Genomic DNA, 13,669 nt, shown 5'->3' with positions numbered 1-13,669 from the left:
AAAAAAAAAAAAAAAAAAACATAAAATTAACATGTGTATGTATTTTTCCCCCAAACTGGGCTGTGCATATAAAAAACAATTCATATAGGCCGGGTGCGGTGGCTCACGCCTGTAATCCCAGCACTTTGGGAGGCTGAGGTGGGCGGATTACGAGGTCAAGAAATCGGGACCATCTTGGCCAACATGGGGAAACCCCGTCTCTACTAAAAAATACAAAAATTAGCTGGGCATGGTGGAGCACGCCTGTAGTCCCAGCTACACAGAAGGCTGAGGCAGGAAAATTGCTTGAACCCGGGAGGCGGAAGTTGCAGTTAGCTGAGATCGTGCCACTCACTGCACTCCAGCCTGGCAACAGAGCAAGACTCAGTCTCAAAACAAACAAACAAAAAAATTCACATAAATGTTGGTCACCAAGAGTTCAGAAGGTGCTTTTCTCAGAGTCTATTCAGGAGCACACTGACTGCCTTTATGGTTGTGGAGGCCTCCCTCACACTTTTTAGGAAGACCTCTAAGGTTTCACCTTGTGGCCAACCATGAAACTTTGAATACATTTAAGACCTAAAAGGGGAAGACAGTGCACACTTTCGCCCCTCCTCCCTCTTTTGTTCAGGCTGATAACTAGGAAATCAAACATAAACAATTCATGTATGAACTAAAACTAGTGCTCACAATATTGAACATTTATTTGATGAAGATGTTAAGAGTCATATGTAAAATCTAACCATATACATATGTTTTGTGGGACACACAGGAGCCATGTGGTTCTTATGGTTAGTAGGGATTTCACATGAGGGTCTAGAAGCTGAAGGCTTTGAATATAGTTGCCATAGAGACAAAGAAGCAATTTATAGAATCCCAAACCAAGAGGATTAATTTTAATAACTTCCATCAAGAAGCAATATAGCTTTATAGTTGATGGCACAGGCTCTGTTGCCAGGCTGCCATAGTTCAAATCCTTATTTCTAACAGATTATGTGTGTATACTCAGGGAAGTTAATTATTTTTCCTTTACCTTAATGTTATTATCCATAAATCTATAAAATAAATATATTACTAGTCCAAACATGGATGGATTACTATGTGACTAAGTGAATCGAGATATTTTACATATAAACTATACATGTATATATACACATACAAACACACGTGCACACACATAAAAGAGCAACCTGAATCCAAGGAGTACACATTTCACATTATTATTGGTCTACATAGTTATTAAGATTTGTAATGTTTTGTCACTTGTGCAGAAGACAAAATGAGTGGTCTTTTTCATCTGAGCCTTCTGGATGCTGCATCATTATTTTCTCAGTGTATAGAAAAACACTGCTTCTTTGCGCCTTCTCCATCTTCTTGGTTCAAACAATCATAACACTTGTTTCTAAGTAGATTTTAAATTGCAGAGAACAAGAGGCTTTAACATGGTTGTGAAATAGCCCATGTACTGGAAGCTTGATATAGGAATATGGAAGTAGTAATGTGGAAGAAGCACAATCTCACTCCTTCATCAACAGGAATTTTAATTGCCTGTTATTGACTTGACTGTATTATACTATACCTTTGTTTTCTATTTTAATCCAAATGTCTTTGTCTTTCTGCCAATGGCTGGCTGATTTCTTCTAGTTTTCTCAATCCAAATTGGGAAGCTTAAAATAGCTTTGCTAAGTAGTGATGCATCTGTGGGACAAGTTGGGCAGTATACCCTCCTATAGCCCATCTCCAGATTGACTAAGCCTTGTCAAAGGCCAGCTGTCAGTGCAGGAGTTGGTAAAATTGATGGTGCATCAGAATCACCTGGAGGGGTTGTTAAAGGGCAGATTGCTGGCCCCCCACCGCCACCATTTTCAATTAGGAGGTCTATGCGTGGGGTTTGGGTATTTGCATTTCTCAAAGGCCTCCAGCTGATGCTTATGTCATTATTACTGTGACTATACTTTCAACCACCAGTCCAAAAGCAAACAGTAACCCATTGTTTCTTAAGAAATGACTTAGGCTTTTTTCCTCTGCAGTGGAGGATGTAAAAGTAAACCCTGTACTTGAAAGTGGAAGTCAGTATGACAAAGTATCGAGTAAATTATATTTCAGTAAAGCTGATTAAAAATTAAAAGCTCAGCAAAACAGGCATTGTCTTCCTACCCATAATCCACTGATAGTTGCCCTCAATCAAAATCATGATATCCTTCACTGCATTCCCTTGTCTCTGAACCAATGTTATTTAACCTACATTTTTCTGATTTTTTTAAGAAAATGACTCCATTTCATCTACTCTCCTATTATGCTTTATCTGTTAGATATCTCTCAAGCATATCTAGAAAGCACTGCTTCAATATTGCAGAGTTTGATATATTCACCTTAAAAACATAGATAGGAAAGTAACACTGTTAGTCAATTGTCAGTAGACAATTAAAAAAAAGACACATAAGTTGAAACATAATGGTTGTTAAAGTTTATGGGAGGCCATTAATTTGAACTAGCCTCCTGCAGTCAGCCCCAGCAGACCAGAATGGACCAAGCCAGAATGGAGTCACTGATGCTTAGTGCCACTTAATCAAATTGAATTTTGAAACAGGCCTGTTTTCCAAAACCAGGAGATCCCAGTGTTACTATCCTTTACTTAGCACTGTGACTTTTGGCAAATGTCTCTTCTGAGATTCAGTTTCCTTATCTAAAAATGAGATTAGAAATGTCTTGCTCAATGTATTGTAATAAACTCAAGTAAACAAACGTCCCTGGAATATAGTAAGTTTCATGTTAGTTCCCTTTTCTCGTCATTCCTGCTCTGAGTTTGAATTGGAAAGATTGTGACATGCCGAAGCATTGAAGTTTACACTTCATTTTTCACAACTGTACAAAGTCCAAGATAAAGCAATGTAAACATGACACCTAAAACTAGATTTCTCAGATTTATGTCTTAGTTCAGTAGGCTGTTTTTTTAACCTCTGATGCATTGAAATATGAAAAATCGTAAGATAATCTGAATATATCCTTCCAGGCCACTTGAATTACTAAATTAATGAAAATGTTTAATATTTGTAGAGATCCGTTATAAACTTAAAGTGAGTTAAATAATTAAAATTTAAATTCGGAAATACAAAAGAAAAACTCAAAATTGAACAACCTTTCTAAATCATGTTGATAATGCACAGGTTTTTGGGAAATTCTCCTTTCTAAGCTACCCATCACTCTTCCCCAGGTCAATGCTTCTCTGAGCATGAATACAGCTCCTCAGCAGGATTATAACACAGGCTAAAAATACAGGAAGACATCTGGAAATGGGCAAATGTTTCAATATTTTCAAAAATGTATCAATTTTATATTGGCACATCTGCGTGGTTATTTGCACAGCTAAATGGCTTTATTAAAACACTTAGATATTAGAGATGAACACCACTACTGTGTAAATATTGAAAGCACACTTCCATGCTTATAAAGAGCAAGGTCATTTAGCTTTCCTGTCAGTTCAAGAGGAACATTCTTGGGTAAAACTTCTCTGCTCATGATGTCTGAAGTTTCTGAATTATGTTTTGAGGCACAGCCTGAGGGAAAGTGAATTTGTAAAGTAAGTGACCTTTCTATTTGGTATGTATTAGCTACTACTGCATTTCTGCTCTTTTGCATTTGGAAACCATTGTTAAACTGAGAAAGCATTTGTCCAGGTTCAATGTTCTGCTCTCCAGATGAAAAATGGAGACAAACGACATGCTTTTGCCCTTGGGGAAAGAGACCAAGTTCATAATGTATCCTCCAGTTACGTAACTCCAACTTCCTACTGTCATCTCCCTTTCAGAAGCCCCTCAGACTCCTAATATTCAACCTGCACTCAGTTTATCCTATTCCCAATGAGCCACCCTCTCTCCACCTTCAGCTTCACCTATATAATTGCTCTTCAGGAAATTGTGTTGCTGTGCTTTTAGCAGCCAAGTCTGGGAGTATCCCTGGCAACTCCCTCTTCTTCACTTGCTCATCAAACCTACTGCCACTTCCATTTCCTATATACCTCCTAAGAGTCTATTTTCATTGTCAGTGGCACTACCTTTGAACAGCTTCCTGTTCCCCTGCATTCACTCTGCAACCAGAGAGATCATTTATATAACACAAATTGCTAACAGTTTCCAATGTCTTTCTGTTGTCCTAAGGATAGTCCAATTTCTTTAGACCTACAACAGTATGGACTGTGCCTGTCTCTTGCCTTATACTTTTTCACTCTTTTCCTATCTTTCTCTCTATATATGGAAATCAGTTTATTTGAAAGCATGCTTTTCTTTCTCTTCTCTGGGCTTTTGTACTGACTGAATGTTTAACTAGAGGAATCTATATCAATTCATCTAAGTAGTCCCAGGCAAGCTTCAATTTTTAGCAAGATATTATTTCCCTAGGGATGCCTAACCCCCACTTCCTCCACTCAACCATCTCCATTCCCACCCTACTCTTATGCTTACCCCCCTCACATCTCCCCATATGGTTAGATAATTTGGTTTCATAGCCTCATACTTAGAAAAAAATATATTTGGAGGCATTCATAATTTAAAGCACACTCCTTATATAATATTAGCTCGTTGTGAAATGTATTCTGACTCTCTAGTCTCATCTCACATCCAATCACTCTCCAACATTCTCACCACTTCCCATTTTTATATCATTTGCCTGCCTTTACTAGCATTTGAAATATTTTCATTGCCCTTAGAACAGACACTGATGAAGGAGTGAAAATGCTTGTAAAGTATTTCAAAGCATCTCAAGATTAAACACAGCATACACAATACTATAGCATAAACTAAACTTACTGTCCACAACCATTAACACCTATCGGAAGGCTATAACATTGATGATGCTTAGATTCCTTTCTATCTATGGAGGCTCTTTCTGTCTAAATAGATGACCTTCTGTCTTAAAATCTTTCGTGCACCCCCACCCAACTACCAAGAGTCTACAAATTATGTTCAAGGTTTTTATTCATGACTATGGTGACAATTCAAGGTTACCCACAGGGTGTGTGTAGCCCCAGACAAATTCAAGGTTACCCACAGTGTGTGTGTAGCGCCAGACAAATATATTTGTGGGTCCTCTGCCTATATAAATGAATTAATTAAGAACAAAAATTCATGGACCTGTGTGCAATTTAGTAATTTATTAATGAAGGTTAAGAATAATGGATAGATGATATATTTACATATCTGTTTGTTGTCCAGTCACTGCTCATGAAGATTCTTCATTGTGCTCATTTATTTCATTTTCTCCTCCTCTTCCACCTCTCCCTTCTCTTTCTCCTTCTTTTCTATCAAACAATGCACCATTTCTGGCTAATTTCATATCTCTTACTTCAAGGAAAGTATGCTATTATTCCAATCGCATGGCTTTTTCGAATTTGTTTGCATTGGGAGCAATATAGCTCCTCATGCCACTATAGTTCCCTAATTTCATTTGGTTACTATTGCTTACATCATGAATCATGACAATGCACCATCCATGGTGCTATCTGTGGATACTGGCTTCCACTGACTACAAGTTTGTTATTTACCTGTGCCCTCAAATGTAAGTGAATGTTAATTCATTTCTGGCCACATTACATTTATTTTATGAAGTTTATAGCATAACTTAGAACAATATACTTCTACCCATATTTTCTCATGAATGTTCTAGGTTATTACCACCACATTCTTTTTTTAAAAAATTATTTATTTAATTTTTACTTTAAGCTCTGGGGTACATGTGCAGAACGTGTGGGTTTGTTACACAGGTATACATGTGCCATGGTGGTTTGCTGCATCCATCAACCCGTGACCTAGGTGGTTTGTTTATTTATTTATTTATTTATTTATTTATTTATTTATTTATTTGAAATTGAGTTTCACTCTTGTTGCCCAGGCTGGAGTGCAGTGGCGCGATCTCGGCTCACTGCAACCCCCATCTCCTGGGTGCAAGCAATTCTTGTGTCTCAGCCTCCCAAGTAGCTGGGATTGCAGGCATGCACCACCACGCCTGGCTAATTTTTGTATTTTTAGTAGAGACGGGATTTCACCATGTTGGTCAGGCTGGTCACAAACTCCTGACTTCAGGTGATCCACTTGCCTCAGCCTCCCAAAGTGCTGGGATTACAGGTGTGAGCCACCGTGCCCAGCCCCGTGATCTAGGTTTTAAGTCCTGCATGCATTAGCTATTTGTCCTGATGTTCTCCCTCCCCTTCCCCCTCACCTCCTGAGAGGCCCCAGTGTGTGTTGTTCTCCTGCCTGTATCCATGTGTCCTCCTTGTTCAGCTCCCACTTATGAGTGGTCGCTACATCTTAGAATGGAATCTGGTTCAATGTTGATTGCACCCTGCTTCTTGTATACCACCTTGTCTTTGTGTTGCTATAACAAAATACCTAAGACTTAGGAATTTATAAACAGCATAAATATACTTTCTCACAGTTGTAGAGTCTGGGAAATCCAGAGAGGGCTGCTTTCTGTTTCCAAGATGGTGTCTTCTCATAGTGTTGTGTACTCCTGAGGGAAGGAATGCTGTGTCCTCACATGGTGAAAGGAATTAAAGGATAAAATGTCTGAACAATTTGTGAAGCCTCATTTGTAATTGTCTTAATCCCACTCATGAGGACTCTACCCTCATGATTTGATTACTTCCTAAAGGCCTTGCTTCTTAATACTATCACATTGGCAATTATGTTTCAACACATGACTTTTGAGGGACATTCAGACCATATCACATCCCTAGTTAGGAGACCAAACAAAGAGAGGAGCAAGAAGAGCAGCCTCATTTGCAGAAGAAATATCTATTTCTCACCTGGCACTATGTAAGACTTATCTGAGAGAGCCGAATATCACACATCTATGGTAAGAAGAGAAGACACTGATCAGAAGGGCCTGGAGGCTTTAGAAAGCAACAATCTGAAAAGTGCTTGGAGGTAATAGGTAAGGCTATCCTGGAAGGACTCCTAGATAACCTGGCCTGGATGCAGCAAGAGGAGTGGGGTGAATGTCCTGGGTGCCTACAGCAGAGGCACACATGGGAGTGTAGGCCTCCTATCAACCCCACACCCTTGAATCCTACAGACCACTGGCATGACAGCAGACAAATCAGAGGAATGCAAGATTTGATGGAAGAACCATGCATGCAGCTCAAACCCAAGACTCATCAGTGCAGCACCCGTAGCCCAGAGCCCTGAACTTATCCTGTGCCTGATGTGAAAGTCACCCCAAATCAACATTTCAGTACTATTCTTGTGGCCCAATTTCATATAATCACTTGAAAGGAATAGCACACTGGCTAATTAAAGCCATGGGCTCACCAGGCACTGTTCCAGAATCAAGGTCCAGCCATGGATTTCCAGAAGAACCCCATAAGTACTGGAACTCTTCTATGCACTTCATTGACCCAAATTATGTGTGTGTGGGTAGGGAGGGGTTGTAGAGGATCAGAGAGTACCTTACAGGGGAGAAGCAGAGACCAAGACTGTGGCACCCTTCCTGCTGGAGGGGCATCTAGATGTTTTCAAGAAGCACACTAAAGGACAGAGTTCCTTAGGTCACATCCAGATTTTAGTTCCTCTTCTGGGGTCTAAGAGACTGTTGTGATTTTCACATTTTCTTCCTCTGGCTGACGTGGTTAGTTTAGACAGTGTGGAGCAAAACTTACTATATGGGTTGATAACTTTTGTGCAAGTAATGGATATTTGTCTAGCCTTCCTTAAGTCAAATAAGAATATATTATAAGAGTATAGAGATATCTAATAAAATGTAAGGGCAGAATTATGGGTGACCCACAGAAAAGAACTGGAACTAATGATTTAAAACTATTCAGAAATTGCTTTTGGTATTTCTCATCTGTACTCCTCTTTTGCATTTGTTTCCCTTCGTGCCTCCTCAGACTCTTTCTCTGCTCCTTTGTCCACATGGTAAAACATGGATGAAGCACAGTTTTCCAGTTTATATATTGGAGGTCCAGCCATTATAGCATTAGGTCCAAGATGGAAGTAGTTCTAACTCTAAATTTCTGAAAAAGAGAGTGTGATTAGCTAAACATTGGTTAGTTGTCCACGACTGGTCCAGTGAGCTATTTATAAAGGGAAGACATGGCACGGCAGATTTATAACACTCAGGCCCACATTATTGTAACACAGTGGGAGGTTGTCACAGAGAAGTTTCTGGAGTCCTTCTTCTCACACTCTTTAGGCTTGCTCTACAGGGCCACCTGCCTTCCTGGTTCTCAGGTGACTGGAAGTCTCTAGCTATGCCCACTATATCTAGTTCGCCACAGTCGTCTAAAAAACCCACTGCCCTGTTGCAAGACTAAATTTCCTCCAGCCTGTCTGTTCCATGAAATACCATTTATTTTCTTCCTTTCAAAAGGTTATAAATAGGAGAAAGTGGGGGCTGTCTGTTAGCTCTCAAAAATTATCTCCACTTCATAAATCAATGTGAATAGTTCCAATTTTATTTTATTTTTATTCCTATTTATTATCATCCTCCCCTTCTTCCCATCTAAGACTCCAGCACTAATCACTAATGAGCTGGATCAGAATTCAATCTGCCCTCACCTTTGGCTAGCCCAAGAATATTGTTCCCAAGCTAAGGGTCCTTACCTTTTCGATCTTCCTCTTGTTACAGAGGAACTATTTTCCTATCTGATACTGCAGTGTCCTAAACCTGCTGGAAATGATTAGCACAATGGACTTGGCTATCAAAAGTTTTAAAATATCAAACTGCTATTCCTCTTGTTAATCCCTTCATTCCTTCTGATAGGATAGCCCTAGCAGGCCCATCAAAAACTGCCCAAGAGACAGGCCAGGGGCTGAACTGGCAGAGGGTACTGAGCTTGAACACTCGCACAATGACTCTCTATGCTGTAATGAGGGGTGATTTGGCAGTCTTCTTTTCCATGCACTATTTTTTTTCTTTTGTAATAGAATCTTTTTCTGCTTTTTTAGATTTGTATATCCACATATAGAACTTTGGTAGGTAGGCAGAATAAAGTACCCTACTGTGGTCTCATGGTAATAATATTGTAGAACAACACAAACAACCAATGGTCCTACAGTTTCTTCAGGTGGAGGTCTGAAATCTGCAGTTCTTTATTTCAGAACCACAACTTAACAAAAGGCAGAGCTACCAGAGGAGCAGATAATCTTCCTAAAGTGCCTTGAAATTCAAGTTCTTTTTCATTGCCATAAATTCATGTCACTTATGTGACAAAGTTATAAACATACGTAATCATAAAAACACATTTTGACACCCTGAATAAAATCAATGCCATATTATTGTTAATTTTTTAACAAACAGATAAGTTTTGTTAATAATTTTAACAGTTCAGGCTATGTCTTAATCACCGTTTTCCTCCTAAAAAATTACTTTGCAAAACACATTGAAACATTTTCAATGGGTACTAGTAGAAATATGCTTCAAATCATACTGAAAGCTCAAACAGTTTTTGTAAATTTTTTTTGTTTTTCGCCTACATATTTTATACAATATCACACAAACATTTTAAGGTCCAGGTCTACTGCACGTACATCTTGTGCATATACTCAAGCAGAAACACGAGAGACATCTAACTGGCCAGAAATTCACTTTGTTTGGTATTACGTGTTAGTCTGTTGATACTATTTCACTTTAACAAGGTAATGCAAACATTTTGCATCCAATTTATTGAAAGTTTTTCTTTAAATATGCTCTCCTTCCCACCAACACCCAACAGCTCTGAAGTGAAGTTGAAGAAAATTGTCACTGCCAGGCATTGCTCTCAGCAGCTGCAGAGCTGCCGAATTCTTCATAAACGCTGTACTTTCTTTCATCAGATGTTCTTTATCTTCCCTTAGGGTTTTAAGCTTTAAAAACTGGCTAAGCAGTTTCTTTTTTTATTTATTCCCTCTTTTAAACAACTCGATAAAGACATCAATTTCTCTCCTTCCTCTCTCACTTTCATTTTGTGATATTCCATATGTGAAAACATTAAGTGCTGTACATTTTTTAGCTTCTTCATGAAATCCTTAAGTCCCACTTTTTCCGATTTCTGAAAATCATTTTATTTCATACCTGCATAAATCTTCACAAAATATGCTGAAAGCAATACAGAAAGCAGATTCTATTTTCTCAAGAAAAATGCAACGTTTTTGTGAAATGTAATGCTACTTCCTTTGAAACCGTAACAAATACTTTTTTATTTCCCAATATATCCACTAGATGGCAGGGTAGGCCTCCATTTTTGTTTCCATGAAACTGCTATGGTAAAGTATTACTTTTGTGTAGAGTATATTGTATTTCTTCGTTTGTTTTCAAATACTGGTCTTCTGATTCTCTCTAAAGTTAAAGGACAACAATTGTGATTGCTTATTGAGTACATGCTGTAACCAGGCACCTTGCTAAGAATTGCCTTATGATTTTAGGCACATATACATTATTAAATAAATTGTATTAGAATAAGTAATATATTTATTAATAAGAATGATGATAAGGTCAAGGAGAAATAAAATAATATTTCAAAAGATGTTTCTATTTTATAGAATTGACAAACTATTTTAACTTTGACAGAGATTCAGAAATGGCTCCAAGCACTTTGATTTCTGTTTCTACTCAAAGGTAAAAGAATGTGCCAAACCAATATGTGGAAAGGATAATGCTATTTCTGGGTCACATTACCTTTCAACAGAGCTTTGTATTCTCTTCATCTTCAAAATGAGTTACTTGAATTTTTAGAAATATAGCTTTTTTTTTTAACAAGTTGGGTACTGCAAAATGTAAAATTTTGATTATATCCGTAAGTGACGGGAAGGTGAGAAATGGTTTGACTTTTCTGATAAATGGTACTTAAATGTTTTTTGAAATTTCCAAAGCTGAAACCAGTTCACTATTTTTTTTAAATAAAGTCCTGCCAGTGTTTCTTAGCATGTAACTCTAGACACTGAACCACAAAAATACATGCCATTCCCCAACAGAGATTTTACTAATTTGATTTAAATTTTAGCTCTAGTAGATTTAAAACTGCGCCTTACATAGTGCTGGGGATTCCGCAGGTGGCCTGTAGTGTCTCTGCATAGGCAGTAGGAAGAAGGTCCAAGCTAAGCACTCTCTCTTCTTTCAGCCAGAGCATGTAGACATTCATCTCTTTCTTATACTGCATAACTCCTGTCTTTTAAATAAAGAGTTCTGCTGGAGAAGGCACTTCTTGCTGTGATTACACATAGTCAAATGGAAGTCATTCAGTAAACATTACTCACTCTAGAGTAAGGATTATATTTTTGCTAATGGGAAAAAACAATCAGATTAATTTGGTAAAAATAAAATCAAATTTTTCTGCCAAAAAATTAAAACTCAATAGCAGTCATCATATAAAAAAGCAAACCTGTAACTGGATTTATGTTAAGCAGTCATTTTTTTGCCATAGCATGTGGCTGCCAAATACACTCATGATAAAGAAAACCAAGGAAATAAAGAGATATAAGAAGCAGTCAAAAAATACACACATATGCTTGACAATGGGCCTTGTTCTGTTGCAGGAGATTCAGAAGACGACCAACTTATAAAAATACACCTGCTCATAGAGATGTACAGATATCCATCTATTCCATGTAATGAAAAAGCCAACTGGTGAATACTGGGGGCTGCAGGACATTGTCTTGAAGTGGACCACTCTTTAAGCCACATCTTTTAGGTTTTTAAGGGCTTCTACTGTGCTTCTCTTACATAGCTCAACTCAAGGGATGAGACAAGTAAAGTCACTAACATTATATTAAACAGAATGAGGTGACAAGAAATGTATAAACAACATGCAGTAGAGTATGAACTGGCATAATTTTTTCAAAAAGAAAGTGATGGTAAATACCTTAACTTTGTGCAACTGATCAACATTGCCGTAATAGTATGAAAACAGTCACACGTGATACATAAACAAATGGACTTGCTTGGCCATGTTCTCATAAATCTTTATTCACAGAAATAGCAGACATAGAAGCTGGTCCTCAGGCTATAGTTTGCTGACATAGGTCTGGAGAATCAATTAACAAAAATGTCAAGCCTGCTTGCCAGAACAATAATCAGAAAAAAAAAAGAAAACACATCCAAATTGGAAAAGAAGTAAAATTGTCTCTGTCTGCAGATGACATTATGTTATATATAGGAAATCCTAAAATTCTAAATCATTCATCAAAAAATGTTAGAACTCATAAACATTTCAGTAAAGTTGCAGAGTATAAAATAAACATAAATATCACTCACATTTCTATATATTGACAACAAACTATGTGAAAAACTATTTAAGATTGTTTGGCAAAAATATAACCTTTATACTTAAGATTAGGATTGTATTTAAGAAAATAACCCAATTTATAATAGCATCAGAAAAAAAAAATGAACTACTCAGGAATAAACTTAACAGAGGAGGTAAAAGATCTAGGCAATAAAAAAAATGAAACTGATAAAAGAGATTGAAGAAGACATAAATAAATGGAAAGATGTCCCATCTTTGTGGATTGGAAGAATTAATATTGTTAAAAAGCCCATACTATCCAAAGCAATCTACAGATTTAATGTAATCCTTATCAAAATTTTAATATTTTTATAGTTATAGAAAAAACAATCTTAAAATTGTTATGGAGGCATAAAATATCTGGAATAGTCAAAGCAAGCTTGAACAAGAAGTAAAAAGCTAGAGGCATTCACACTTCCTGATTTGAAAATGTATTACAAAGCTACAGTAATCAAAAGAGTATAATATTGTCATGAAAACCTGACATACAAGTGGATGGAACAGAATTGAAAGCCTATAGATGAATCCACACATTTACAGTCAACTGACCTTTGACAAAGTTGCCAAGAATCTAGAAAATTAAAATAGCCATCACTTCATAAAGTTATCTTTTGTGTTTGTGGTGAAAACACTTAACATGTACTTTCTTAGCAAATTTCAGGCATGCAATATAGTATTTGCTATAGTCACACTACTGCACATTAGATCTCCAGAATTTATTCATCCTGCATAACTGAAATTTTCTACCCTTTGATTAATATGTCTCCATTCTCCCCAACTTCTAACCTTTGACAATTATTATTCTACATTCTTCTAAATTTGACTGTTTTAGATTACACATATGAGATTATGTAGTATTTGTCTTTCTGTGTCTGATTTATTTCACTTAGTGCCCTATAGTTTCATCCTTGTTGTCATGAATGACAAGGTTTCCTTCATTTTATGACTAGATAATATGTTATGTGTATACCCTATTTTCTTTATCTATTTATCTACTGAGGGACACAGGTTGTTTTTATATCCTGAGTAATGTAACTAATGCTGTAATGAGCATGGGAGTATAAATGTCTTTTTGACATACTAATTTCATTTCATTTTATATGTACCTAGAAGCTGCATCACTGGATCATATGGCAGCTCTATTTTTATTTTTTTTAACTTTTTCAGGAAGTTTCATTCTGTTTTCCATAATGGCTATAAACATTTGCATTTCTACCAACAATGTACAAGGATTCTCTTTTCACTACATCCTCACCAACAGATACTATCTTTTATATCTCTGATATTAGCCATTCTAACAGTTGTGAGGTGCTATCTAATTGTGATTTTGATTGTATTTTTCTGATAATTAATGAAGCTGAGCATCCTTTCGTATACCCATTGGCTATTTGTATGTCTTTGGAGAAATGTCAATTCAGGTTCTATACCCATTTT

This window comes from Cebus imitator, unplaced genomic scaffold (genome assembly GCF_001604975.1).
Source record: "Cebus imitator isolate Cc_AM_T3 unplaced genomic scaffold, Cebus_imitator-1.0 Scaffold146, whole genome shotgun sequence".
In the NCBI taxonomy this organism is placed as follows: Eukaryota; Metazoa; Chordata; class Mammalia; order Primates; family Cebidae; genus Cebus; species Cebus imitator.
Note: the sequence above shows the minus strand (reverse complement) of the source record.